The 14,124-nt window shown below is 35.7% G+C and overlaps 1 long non-coding RNA gene and 1 other non-coding gene across 3 annotated transcripts; both read right to left on the bottom strand.

Annotated features, from left to right (window-relative positions):
• Positions 1-168: 168 nt before the first annotated feature.
• LOC113727013 (uncharacterized) lies at positions 169-5,349 on the bottom strand. Of its 2 annotated transcripts, XR_003457675.2 has the most exons (4): positions 5,059-5,349; positions 2,769-2,993; positions 2,164-2,416; positions 169-1,166 (listed from the first exon to the last, which is right to left on the bottom strand). It is a non-coding gene; the product is annotated as an uncharacterized lncRNA (long non-coding RNA). The 2 variants fall into 2 exon arrangements; XR_003457674.2 differs by lacking the exon at positions 169-1,166 and having other exon boundaries at positions 2,002-2,416; positions 5,059-5,288.
• Positions 5,304-5,404, bottom strand: LOC113733561 (U6 spliceosomal RNA). The gene has a single exon (XR_011841332.1). It is a non-coding gene; the product is annotated as a U6 spliceosomal RNA (small nuclear RNA).
• Positions 5,405-14,124: the final 8,720 nt, after the last annotated feature.

Here is a 14,124-nt window from a genome sequence, read left to right on the forward strand (position 1 = left end):
ATAATGTTTGGCGCTGTGTCTGATGCAAAAAAGGAAAGGAAAATGCAAAAGAGCAAGTAAATGTAAATATCTTTAGTATGAAAAAGAAAAGAAATAGAAGCAAAAAAAAAAGAAAAAGAAAAGTAGACATAGAAATCTTAGACGTAAAAACAGTAAAAAGCCAGAGTATGATGGAATTCTAGTCAAGGAATGTTATTAAATGGGGGTAAAGTCAGAAAGTTGAGGGGAGCAAAGTACAACTTTCTCCAAAGTTCGTGGAGGTCTAATGCAATTTAATTACACTTTTGCGTTTTCAACGCTACTTTTACAGTTGCATAGGGTTTTGGTAAACTGCAAACAAACTCTTTCAGATTCAACCTCAAATATTCTTATTCGGGTCAAAAAATTGTGTCACCCTGGATTCTACAAATGGTTATTAAAGAAGGGGATAGACTGCTTGGACTTGGACATTGGTTGAAACCTGAAAGAACTCCTCCACTTGTTCGGGTCCTATTCTCATGTTCTGAGTGGGTATGTTCAATCTTTATCATTTTCAGAAGATAGAAAACAAAGCTCTCCAACTCAAAAGACTCCACAACGATGGCTATATTCATCCCCAGGAATGACCTGACAAAAATGTAATATCACAACCATTCTTGAGGGAGACCCAAATTTAAGTACGTACCTTCAATGTACCTTCTGATGAAGACAAATGTGATAGAAGAAATCATTAGCAAAAGAGGCATTACTGATCTTGCCTTGCCAAATGATTAAATTGGAGATCTAGCCAGTAAACCAGTTAATGAATCTATCTCTGAGAAACCTTGCGCTTCTTGGCTACTTAGTATCATGATGTTTACAAGACTAGGGTAACCCACCAGCCTGCCAACTTTGTTCCTGACAACCGGTGCCACAGTTGACAAAGAACCAAGAAGGCTGTCCTAGGATCGATGAAACTGAGACTATCTTGAGAAATCTTGTGCTTCTTGACTACATTATTCCCATGATGCTCAGAAGACCAGATGAACCGACTAACCTGCAAACCTTATTCCAGAAAACTGGTGCTAGAGTTGACAAACAAGGCTGTCCTACACTTGACAAATGAGATTTCATGTGCAAGCGGAAAAAGGAATGGTGACATTGTTTTCGCCTCAGCTTTACGCGGTGCTCCTCCAGAAATGTATCATCTGGAGGGAATAGGAGGAACATGTATATTTAACTTCACAGTTCTCGGTGTTTCACGCAATAATGTGATCAATGAACAGGAAAGGGCACAGGAAGTTGATATGAATATGATGGTGAACTTTCAGTTTTAGAAACTTCTTGAAACTTTTCTTATCTGATGTCTCTTGAATGAGCTTTAGATTTAACTAATCTTAAACAAAAAAGATTTTTGAATATGTGTATCGACAACTTTTCCCTAATTGAATCATCCATAAGAAAAACTTGAATTTCTGATTCTCAAGCAGTTTATGTTCAATTCATTCTACAAAAACACTAGCTAGAAAGGAAGTTAGAAAAGTATTGACTAACAAAGTTCTCTGACTCCATCTGTATCCTTTTAGCTAGGCAGTCTTAATTGTGATGACCCAATATCCCAACCATCTTCCATTGAATCAAAACTTCAATTTCCTTGAGGTCTCATATGCGATAACAATCATGGAATTCTGAAATGAGGCTTAGATTTTAACTAACCTATATGATAAAGTTTTCCGAAAATGCATCTTGGTATGTCTGTCTCAATATTTTAATCATTCATAAAATCTCTTGTTTCTAATTATCTGAAAAATCTTGCTTTTCAGGCTTAACCAAAAAAAAATTCAAATACATGTAGATATTTCTAGTATTAACACTGTCAGGTAATAGCTGGCTATACTTGTAATACGCCATCCCTTTTCTTTTTCTTTTTCTTTTCCTGAAAGTGTAATACTGACATTCTACGTTTTGAGGACTATAGATTAGTTTTGATAGAGAGATCTCCACTTTAATTTTCCCAATACAACTCAAAATGTAGATCAGAGGTTAAACAATAGGGAGCAGAGAATTTTTTTTTTTCCAGGAATTGATGATACAATGAACGTTAGTGTTCTTTCATAGGTTTAGAGTTCTTTCCCATGCTTTATAAGTACAGAAACAAATACACTAGTGTTATCTGAGAATGACTAAACAACAGTAAGGGAATACCTGCTATACACGATTTATGTATCTTGTCACCCACCTGGAGATGACGTGAGAGAAGAAATAGACACCCAAACAACATTTCAAAGTTTCTGAAATTAAACTGCATCATCAGATCTTCTGATTATTTTGTTCATAGTGAGGCAAGCAGACAGGGTCCAGAAGATATAATGGATAAGGTTTTTACAAGAGAGGATAAGGAAGTCAAGGCCACATTCAGCAATTCTTGTGAGCAACCTGGTTTCACAACTTTTTCCACCTGTGACAAGAAAACTTGCTAGACTAAGATTCAGATATGATAGCAAAGACGTAAAACATAATTTGCTTCAAGCCTTCCACAGAATTCAATATGGATTGATATGATTCCTAGTTCTGAATTAAGATCATCTTGACCCTACTTTCTTGTTCATTCCATCATCATAAATGACCAAAAGTCTGTTGTGACCGGAATTGGAGGATATAGTTGGATATTAATGCACATAAAACTGCACCTTTGTAAACATGGCATTCATTTGAGAGGAGCAGATCACCGCAGAATTACAAGGATTGGGTGAATACTCCACATACTGAATGGAAAAATTAAGACCCTTACTGGAATACAGTATTCATACCGTGTCCAGATAAAACTGCAACTCCTTTATCTTCCCAATGCATTCCTGATCATGAAAATTCAAATGATGCTCATCTGACTGGAGACCTTCGTCATCCACCAAAAAATCATCTTTCAAGACATTCTCATGAACTGCCTTCCACATACTGTATCCAACACCAAAGAATATAGTGTGCAGTCGATGCGCAGTATGAATATAAATGATTCAACTCAGTACACCAGATACCTAAGGAACATAAACTTTGGCTTTAGAAAAAACAAGAGGAACAGTGATGGCGAATTCAAGTCAAGCAACTCTTCTTTTTGCGTTTGAAGCATGCATACGTAGAACAATTGAGCCTTGGGCTATATAGTGAAGGAGGGTGGTGAATGTCTAAGCCAAATAAGCAGATAAACAGAACCAAATTAGAACTAGATTTTGATTATTATGAGGATCGACCGAATGAAACCGGAGACTATTGCTACTTCAATCATCTCAATGTCACTTTGTAAAAGATGATTTTTAGCATGGGTTATGCTAGAGCCAGTAGCTCATGTCGTATACAATCCTTGATCGGGATTGTACAGTGTCTCTATGTGAGAAAACTGATGAGTGCAAATTTTAGTCTTTCACAGACCTATCTTTACGCCTGTTAATTGCTCATAACACTAGCTAAGAGTCCATTTCATATGCACGGTGCATTTAACAAACACCTTACACTTACTTTTTCTTTTTCTCAACAAATAATCAGAATTGCTTCACCCAAGATTTTCATTAAAAGATATCACAAAATTTCTCTAACAAGTCATGAAAGAAAATTTGCAATTGAATGAATCTTTTATGTTACCAAACAAGCTTCCATTTTACATCAATAAAACACCACAAAATAAACAATTAATTGAAGATGCATAAATTTTTTCTATTCAGAAATCAAAGCTTCTTTATGGCTTCTCTCATCTTGTTTAGATACTAGAGAAGACAGATCTAAACTTCAGTACAATTTCCATGGCACAAACTAAAATCACAGTGAGATACAAAGCAGATAATTTATAAGTAACCAGGACAAAACTAACTTGCGTCTAACATGAACAGCAGTAAGTAATTTGCCACAATTAAGCTTATGGACACAAAGAAAGGAAAAGAAATCCCTTTCCAGAAATTAACATATGGAACTAAAGAACACTTTGAAGTGTAGAAAATATTTGTAATTTTCAATTAATTGCATAACTAATATAAACCACCACTTAGGACTTCCAAAATGAAATATTCATGAATGCATAGGGCACAACAGAGATCTAGTTTATCACCAATCATCACACCATCAAGTTTTCTTCTGCAGACATTGCCTTTTCCTGATTAGGTCTACAAGCTGTGAAAGCACAAATGCAAAATGTTTCCTGGTACACATAACTAACATATCTATTGACAAGACAAATATATAACCGAGGACCCTTATACGTTCATTGAAGTGAACCAAACCGGCTGTGAAGCTGTTTCCTCTACAGCTACAATTTGCTAGCCAAGAGTATAAAACAACCAAAAAATTTAATACTTGAAACAAAAAAGGAGGAAAAATTTTTTTTTGGGGATTTGTGTTGGGGGGGTGGTTAACACTGAAAATTAACTGCATGAAAAATTTTAAAAATCCCAAAAAATAAAAAGATAATCAAGAGAATGAAACATTTTATATGCCGTGCTCATCGAGAGCTCAGATGGCACAGAGGAGGTAAAAGTGTTGAAGCACAACACACAAGGAGTGCTCGGTTTTGTTTGAAGTGCATCTCCCAATTCATAATGCAATGAAAGCAAATGGAAATTGAATATAATACAAACATTTTTTCCTTTTCCCAACTAAACACTAGCATTTTAAGATATTTCCAACATTATAGTTCCAAACAGATTTATGTAGTCTACTTGACCTCTATATCTGAAACGACCGAATCATGGTCTATCAAGCTAAGATAAGCAAAACCCAGTTGGAAAATTGATCATTTGCCGACAACAAAAGATAACAACCACAAAAACCTCAACTTTCAAGATACCAGAAAAAGAATTTCCTACCCACGGACAGCAAAAGATCAACAGAATCTTGTATGAAGGTTTCAATCACATGATTATGTAATTAATGTGAATCTATTTAAATTCTCCCAGCTAATGTTACAGAAACCATGCCCAAGATTCATAGAATCTCCCATTCATGTCAAGGTGAAATTCATGTATAGCAGAACAGAATCTTCAAAGATAAACAAATACTAGTGGTAGCAGCGGGGATAACAGAAGAAGACTAAAAAAAACTAGCAGACAAGGTCACCTGATTCTTCAGGACCTGGAAATCTAGCTAAATCTTCAGTCGACAGACGATGCAAGAGGGAGATTCCAGATTCCCGAGCTTGGTATTTTCAAGTCTTCCTCTTTCCCCCTTTTTTCTACATTATTTTTTGGGATTGATGCACCTATATTTCAATATGCACCTTGCTTTGCCCACTGTTACACTTATGTCCTCTCAAGTCTCAATCTCATTTTTGCTATTTTGTAGGTAAAATTACAATTTTGGTCGTTGGATATCTATCTCTCGATTTGGTGCATGTCATCCTTACACAGGGCCATGCTCATCTTCTTTGTATCATTCCAATTTGTATTGTTCCAATTTTATCGGATATGTACCTTGTATCCCTTTGTTTAGTTTTATTTTTTATAGATAAAAAGTTTGAGTGAATTAATTCCAGCCAACGCCATCGATTAGAGTATGTTTTCGAGACTGTAGGTGGTTTATATCGTTCACCAATACAACTCTCACATTAACAATAAAATTTAAACACTTATTGGTTATTTGTTGGAGTTATAATTAACTCTTATGTCAATTGCAATGAAATAATGATCTTTTACGGCTTCCTTAAAATTATTTCCGATTAGAAATGCTTGATAATCTCAAAATTGGTTAGAAATTTTTTTGTATAAATTTAACGAAATATAGAAAATGCTCCGTTAAACAAATTGTAAATATTGGAATTGTAATTAGTAATGTGCAAAAACCAAAGGTGATTAATGATTGGTACGACTTGCAACTATAAAAAAAAAAAAACAATTGTAGATTGCAAAGACATTGGAAAATAAGTGCAAAAATGAATAGGATAAAGCCATGGACGCTTGAACGGGACTTATGAACAGTGCAAGTCATTGACATGAATTTTGGGTATTAATAATTGTTTATTGTTTTACATAATTGTGTTTGGATAGAGTTTTATTTGAAATATTTGAAATAATTACTATAGTATCTTTTGTGATGTGATATATGTAAAATAAAAAGATATTTAAGAATATAAAAATGTTGATTGAAAAATATGTTTATGATATAAGCGAAATATTATTTGAAAAAATTTAACTATCCAAACACATTTTGATCTCAAATATTGTTTGAAATCGTGTTTTGATTTCAAAGCCGCAATCAACATATTTCCCTCCATGCTTCTTGAGAAGATTTAATTGATATATTTGGTTTTGTTTTTACAACTGTTTGGGTGCGTTTTGGACTTGTACTAATAAGTTCAGAACTAAGATCGATCGTCAAAAAAGTCATTAATTGGTGGGTGATCGCCTGTTCGGCACGGAACAATCGGCACGGAACAACCACTTGCAAAGATTGTTTCGTCCACATTCTTCGTCCCCTCTATCAAAATGATAAAAAAGAAAGGCAATGAAAGATTTTGAACTGAAAGTTCTTACTTACATTCCCTCATCCTTTATTATCCAATTCATCCCTCTCGCCCAATAACCCAATAAGAAGCGAGCTTACTTCTTCGTTTTCCTGTGTTTGATTTCTTCCATTTCTGCCACGAACACTATAGAGAATGAAGAGAGGACACAAATAGATTCCTCTCATTGACGCTTTTCAAGGCTTTACCTCTCCCTCCTAAATAAGTAACGGAAGCCTATTTCTTGGGTTCTTTGGTACATTATATGCTACTAGTTTTTTTGGCCCTTGTGTTGTGCACGAGAGTGCCCAAGATCTTCTTAAATCAGTTTAAATCAAAAGTTAAACAAAGCATGTAATATTAGCAAAACAACGGTTATAAACTCATTAAAATGATTATATTCAGAATTTATTAAACAAATCTAACTAAAATTATTATTAGGAAGAACATGAGTAGTCATCTTATCAACCACTTGGTCAAGGTTCAAACTTGAATACTAATCAATTCCTGCAGTCAAGTAATTAAGTATCAAATTAACCCTACACGAGGACATGCAACAAAGGCATTCAGATGAATCACAGAATCATCTTAAATCTCCTAAACTAAGTACACACAATATAGCAATGAAGTCTTCCAATGAAAATTTGGGTAAAAAAGCAAATTTCAAGTGATACTTCATCATCATTCCACCAATCATGCTCCACACATCAGCAGATAATTAGCAAGTATATAATCCTGGGATAACCACATAGAAATGCTGCCTATCAGTGCTAATAATGGTTGGTGGACATTGGTGCTGCAGCAATGCAGAATTGCTTGGCTTGACTATTTTGTAGTGGTTCAAACTTCTGTGTGGTACTTGGCATTCATAGAATTGCTGGGAAAGTACTATACTTCATTTGTGGTTGTTAAGAGAATATAAGTATTTTTATAGATAATAAATTAGTAAGGGTATTCTTGTAAATAGTTTGTTAGATTTGTACTCCTATAAATACTAGTTGGTCACGCATAATACAGTGACTAGATGTTTTCCTCCCAAAATGTCTATTCTCATGGAATCAGAGTAAAAGTCCTAGGGTTAGGATTAAACATCTAACAAAAGTCTTGTTCACGTGATATTGGTTATCGCGTGCTGTTCATGCGATACTGTTCATCGGGGGGGTACTGTTCACGCGTTACTGTTCAAAGATATTGTTCATCGCAAATTTTGACTGCTTTTTTGTTTGAAGTGCTATTCGTTATGGCTAAAAATTTTGCTAATGCGATTATCACTGACCAAACTGAATCAAGTTCTTCAGCACATGTGTCCCAGAAAACTTTTACTATATCCGAAAAAGATTATATTAAATTCCTACAGTACCAAACTACAAATCACGCATCTCTTCCCTCTACTTCTTTAGCACAAAAAGGTAATGCTATGGCTTATTTCTCCACATCCTTTAATTTTAACTCATGGATTATTGATTCCGAAGCTACTGATCATATGTCAGGTACCTCTAAAAACTTTTCTAATTTTCAAGAGTCTATTTCCTTTTCTCATGTTACTTTAACTGATGGATCTATCACTAAAGTTAAAGGACTAGGCACTGTAGAAATTAATCCATCTCTTCCGATGTCTTTTGTTCTTTACGTACTCAATTTGCCCTTTAATCTAATGTCTATTAGTAAACTCACTAAATCTCTACAGTGTTCAGTTACTTTTTTTTCTGATTTTGCTGTCATTCAGGATTTGAAGACAAAGAAGATGATTAGTGGAGGGCATGAGCATAATAGTCTTTATTTTCTCAACTCCAATGGTCCGATTGCATGTTCTGCTACTGTTTCTCCTCTTGAAATTCACTGTCGTTTGGGTCATCCGTCTTTACAAAATTTAAAAAAGTTGGTTCCTACTTTGAATCAGTTGTCTTCTTTAGAATGTGAGTCTTGTCAGTTAAGAAAACATCATTTGTTTCTTTTGCTCCTAGAATCAATAAACGGGTTTCTGAACCCTTTTTGTTAGTTCATTCTGATATTAGGGTTCTAATCGAGTCACTTCAAAGTTAGATTTTAAATATTTTATAATCTTTATTGATGATTTTTTCAGAGTTACATGAATTTATTTAATGAAAGATTGTTCAGAACTATATTCCATTTTTTGTGTATTTATTACAGAAATAAAGAATCAATTTGGTGTGCCTATACATATATTTCGCAGTGATAACGTGAAAGAATATTTTTCTACTCCTTTTAATATCTTTATGACTATGTCCGATATTATTCATCAGTTCTCTTGTTCTCACACTCCACAACAGAATGGAGTTGTTGAAAGAAAAATTGGACATTTAATCAAGGTTGCTCGAATACTTTTGTTGCACATAAATGTGCCCAAATAATTTTGAAGTGATGCAGTTCTAACTGCATGTTATTTAATTAATCGCATGCCATCTAATATTTTTGGAGGTCAATTACCTCACTCCATTCTGTTTTCTCATGAACCTGTGTTTAAATTACCTTCTCGTATTTTTTGATATGTGTGTTTTGTTCATTAACTTGCTCTTGGGGTGGATAAATTAGATCATCGTACTATTAAGTGTATTTTCTTAGTATACGCATGAACGCAAAAAGGGTATAGATGTTACAATCCAATTTTAAATCGATTTTTTACTTGTGTTGATGTTGTTTTCTTTAAATCTACTCCATATTTTGTGACACACGGTATGCCTTGTGAGTTAAACCAGTGTCCCTCTTCTTCCTCTCCTATTTTACCAGTCTCTTTCTCTTTATTACCTGAGTTATTTAGTCCACCAGATTCCATAGCTCGATTATCTCGTCCTAATTTTTAAGTTTATTCTCGTCGTTCCATGGTTGAGAAAGCTCCTGATATGCCACGCACTTCACCAATTAACTCTCAATCTTCAAATCCAGGCATGACGCCCTCCTCTAAGTTAGATCTTCCTATTGCTTTACGTAAAGGTAAGAGGCATTGTACTTCTCATCATATTTCTAATTTTGTTTCTTATTTTCGTCTCTCTATGTCATATTTTTCTTTTGTTGTTTCACTTGATTCTGTCTCCATTCCTAAGTCTATTATGCATGCTCTTAATCATTCTGGTTGAAGATTAGTTATGCAAGAAGAGATGTCTGCTTTGGAACAAAATGGTACTTGGGATCTTGTCTCTCTTTCCTCTGGTAAGCCTGTTGTTGGTTGTAAATGGGTGTACACTATAAAAGTACAGTCTAATGGTTCTATTGATCGATTGAAAGCTCGTCTGGTAGCTAAAGAATTTACTCAGGTGTATGGAATAGATTACTTAGAAATATTTTCTTCTGTTGCAAAGATTATCTCAATTCGTCTTCTTATCTCTTTGACAGTAACTTATAATTGGCCATTGCATCAGTTGGATGTAAAAAAATACATTTTTACATAGAGATTTGGACCAAGAGGTATATATGGAACAACCTCCTGGCTTTGTTGTTCAGGGGGAGAATTCGCGATTAGTCTGTCGTCTGAAAAAATCCTTATATGGATTGAAACAATCTCCTAGGGATTGGTTTGGTCGATTTAATAGTGTTGTCATGGAGTTCGGTCTGACAAGATGTGGAGCAGATCACTCTGTATTTTATCGGCATTCTAATATTGGTAAAATTTTATTAGTTGTTTATGTGGATGATATTGTGATTACAGGTGATGATATTGTGAGGATCCAGAAACTTAAATCCAATCTGCAGGCAAACTTTCAGACAAAGGATTTAGATCATTTACCGTATTTTCTGGGTATTGAGGTAGCTCGATCTAAATATGAGATTTATTTATGTCAAAGAAAATATGTACTCGATATGCTGAGTGAAGTTGGAATGTTAGGTTGCCGACCTGTGGATACTCCTATGGATCCTAATATGAAATTAGTAGAAGATCAAGGTGCATTATTATATGATTCTAGGTAATATCGAAAACTTGTGAAAAAATTAAATTGTCTCACTGTAACGAGACCTAACATTTCATTTGCAGTGAGTCAATTTCTTGAGACCTCTCATACTAGTCATTGGGATGTTGTTATATGGATTCTCAGGTATTTTAAGAGTGCTCCTGAAAAAGGGTTGCTGTATCAAAATCATGGACACACTGATATTAAAGAATACAGTGATGCCGATCGGGCTGGTTCTACCTCAGATAAAAAATCGACCACAGGATATTGTGTGTTTGTTGGTGGTAATTTAGTGTCGTGAAAGAGTAAGAATCAAACAGTTGTCTCCAAATCAAGTGCAGAATCTGAATACCGCGCTATGACTCACACTGTGTGTGAGTTGGTTTGGTTGAATAGCATGTTAGTAGAAATTGGGTTTGAGCATAAACAGCCTATGAATTTAGTGTGTGATAATCAAGCGGCTGTTTATATTGCGTCTAATCCAGTGTTTCATGAAAGGACAAAACATATTGAAGTTAATTGTCATTTCATTCAAGAGAAATTGCTTGATGGAGTCATCAAGACATCTCATGTATCGTCTGTAGATCAACTGGTTGATTTGTTTACCAAGAGTTTAGGGGCCTCTAGGGTGAAATACATTTGTAACAAGTTGGGTGCTTATGATATGTATGCTCCAACTTGAGGGAAGTGTTAAGAGAATATAAGTATTCTTGTAAATAATAAATTAGTAAGGGTATTCTTGTAAATAGTTTGTTAGGTTTGTACTCCTATAGATACTAGTTAGTCACTCATAATACGGTGACTAGATGTTTTCCTCCCAAAATACCTATTCTCAGTGGTTATCAATGTACATGTGAAATAGTCAGGAGAAAAATGACTAGGAAATGAGTAAGTAGGCTTCTAGCCAAGGGAAGTAGAAATGTAGCACAATTTGGCATACTGGTCATAGCTTATAGATAATAACGTTGATGATGAACAAAGCACTAGATGCTTAATTTGTTGTCTATATATCTTAAGTAATTGCTCTTATTGGTGTTCTTTCAGCTTTCTTCATTTTTGGTTAGGCAAGATACTGTTTGAATAACTGTCAAGAAAGCCACCTATATTTTTTTATTACTTGCTTTTGGACAGATAAATTAGTCGTAATGCCTGTGGAATACAAGCATCTTGTCACATGTTTCTTTTTGCTCCAGGATTGTGGAAAGTAGTTTTTATGCTATAACTGAAGTAGAGTTCAGGTAAAAAGGAGCAATTAGGCGTTTAACTATAACAGCTACATTTACTGCTACCTTCACACCAAAATAAAGAGCTACATTTACTACTACCTTCGCACCAGTTATGAACAAAAGCTTTTCCTCCAATTCAGGCAAACAAATCCAGTTGCTTTTCTAAAGGCAGGTCAAGAAATTTAACGCTAATATTTTATAATCAATCTCGCACACAGAATCTAATTACAAACCAACAAATTTAACAGCCAGAGACAACTGACAAACAGCAAGAAAACAGTAGTACAACAGACAAAATAAAATCAAGGCAAAAGTAGAGCAAGAAGTTCACCTTGCAAAAGTACCAAAACTAAGCTTTTATCAATATTTCTTACAATCATAACCAAGCAAAAATGAGTAACCTCAATTATTTATGTTAAATACAGCCCTTAATTATAAAAGGAGAAAAATGAAGAGCAGAACAAGCAAATCGTGTCTTGTGACAAGAAAATAACAGTGCAACAAAGAAAATATGATCAAGGCGGAAATGGAGTGAAGGGCTCAGCCTGCAAAACCACTAAAAGGCAGAAATAAAGCGAGGTGTTCACCTTGCAAAATTAGGGAACTGAAACTTTCAATTGAAAAAGGAAGTTGCTTTTATTAGCGAGGCAAAAGAGTGAAGAATTCACATTGCAAAACCGCCAAACCCTAGCCTTCAATTGAAGAAAGAAACAAATCTAATGTGCAACTTTTGAGATGGCTTGCTCACAAGATTACCTACACAAGGGAGCTTTGTGCTGCTCCCACAGACCACTTCGCACACAGCCCACTCATCAATAGAGCTGAAGCAACGACAATTACGCACAAGACAGACGGTCTTAGTTGGAGAAACCAAACACACACCTAAAGCACAAATACAAAAGCCACCAAAGTTACCCATAATTACTGGATAATCAGTCCATGGGCAACAAAACCACTGCCATCCAATGCCAAATGACCAAAACACCCCTCAAGTTCACAAAAATCACAGGATAACCAGACCATGAGGCACTATTCACAAGCCATTCACTCTTTATATATGTAAGATATGCTTGCCTACGTGCATCTACCCAGGTGGGGCTTGCTATGCATATCGCTTTACCAGAACTTTAAGCTTTGTTTGGAAAAAATTATTTCGTTTTCCATAAACACATTTTCTAATCATCTTTTTTTCTCACACATATCAAATCGCTATAATAATTTTTCTAAAAAAAATTCTGAAAAATGCAATCCAAACAAAGCCTTTAGATTCTCTCTTTTTTCCCAGCTTCCTCGAGAATCTAAAAAATCGTTTGACTTTGAATAAAAGCAAGGAAGAAGGGAGCTTTTTCACTCCTGAAAGAAGTCACCACTAGAGTGCAAAGCACTCTTGCAAGAGCTGCTTTAGAGAATAGAGGAAATAGAGCATAGCACTCAGAACGAGGCCAAGCGTTTTTGTTCCAATCTAACGTAAGGAGATTATGAATTTTATACTATATAGGGTAAAATACAGAAAACCTCATTGTGGTTTGACTAATTGACACGCTATCTCCTCATTATTTAAAAATACCCACACTACCCCCTCGTGCTTTAGACTAGAGTGGAATTACGCTTTTTGACCTGCTGTGAACCGGTAGTCTGTCTATTACTAATTTTTTTCTTTTTTTATTTTATTTTCCTTTCCTTTCCTTTTTTTGTCTTTTCTTTTCTATTCTTCCTCTCCTTCTTCCTCCATTTCACATTCTCCACAACTCACAATATCGAAGCATGCTTGGGAGGTCTCCGACGAGTCTTTTTAGGTGGTGGTTTCCCAAAAGCACTGCAAGTGCAAAACCCACATGCTGAAACCTTCAGAGACGGCAGCTCTATCGCCGGAGACACCCTACCAGTGCGATAACGGGGTCCGCCGCCGTTGGATCGGCTCCTCTCAATCGATCCAACAACGGTTCTTGGTGACACTCAGGAGGTGACGACCTCTTCTTTGGCTTCTTGCTAGCCTTGGGGTTGGGTTCTTGCTGGCCCTATATAACTGCAAGCAAAATTGCTACATCAATTGCATTGAAGAGTCATTTGGCAGGTAGTCCTCGCCTTTTATTTGTAGGTTTTTGGGAGATCGGAGATTTTAGTTTAGAATCTTCTTTCAATTCTTTGCTAAGATGAAGCTCTCTTTCTCCCTCTCCTCAAAGCCCCAAAATTCGACCCTCGAAAAACCCTCTGCCGCCGCCACCGACAGCAGAGAGTCAAACGAATTCGTTACCGAATTCGACTCCTCCAAGGCCCCAACCGTAAAAAATAGGGATAATCGGGTAATTTCTCCTAAGCCTAACAAATGGAGGCCGACTAGGAAGATGAAAAACCTCGAGCTCCCACTCCAATCTGATGCTCAAGAGCAATCGATGCTCCAATTTGAAGTTGTTGAATCTGGCCCGTCTGACCCAACTTTTGAGAGTATGTCCTACGACCTTAATCTGCGTAATTCGGGTAATGGGGCGCTGCTATTGCCGCGCTGCGTAATTCTTTTCTTCTTTTTCCTTTCGCCGCTATTGCTGCCATTGCC

Source organism: Coffea arabica, chromosome 2e, assembly GCF_036785885.1.
Source record: "Coffea arabica cultivar ET-39 chromosome 2e, Coffea Arabica ET-39 HiFi, whole genome shotgun sequence".
Taxonomy (NCBI): Eukaryota; Viridiplantae; Streptophyta; class Magnoliopsida; order Gentianales; family Rubiaceae; genus Coffea; species Coffea arabica.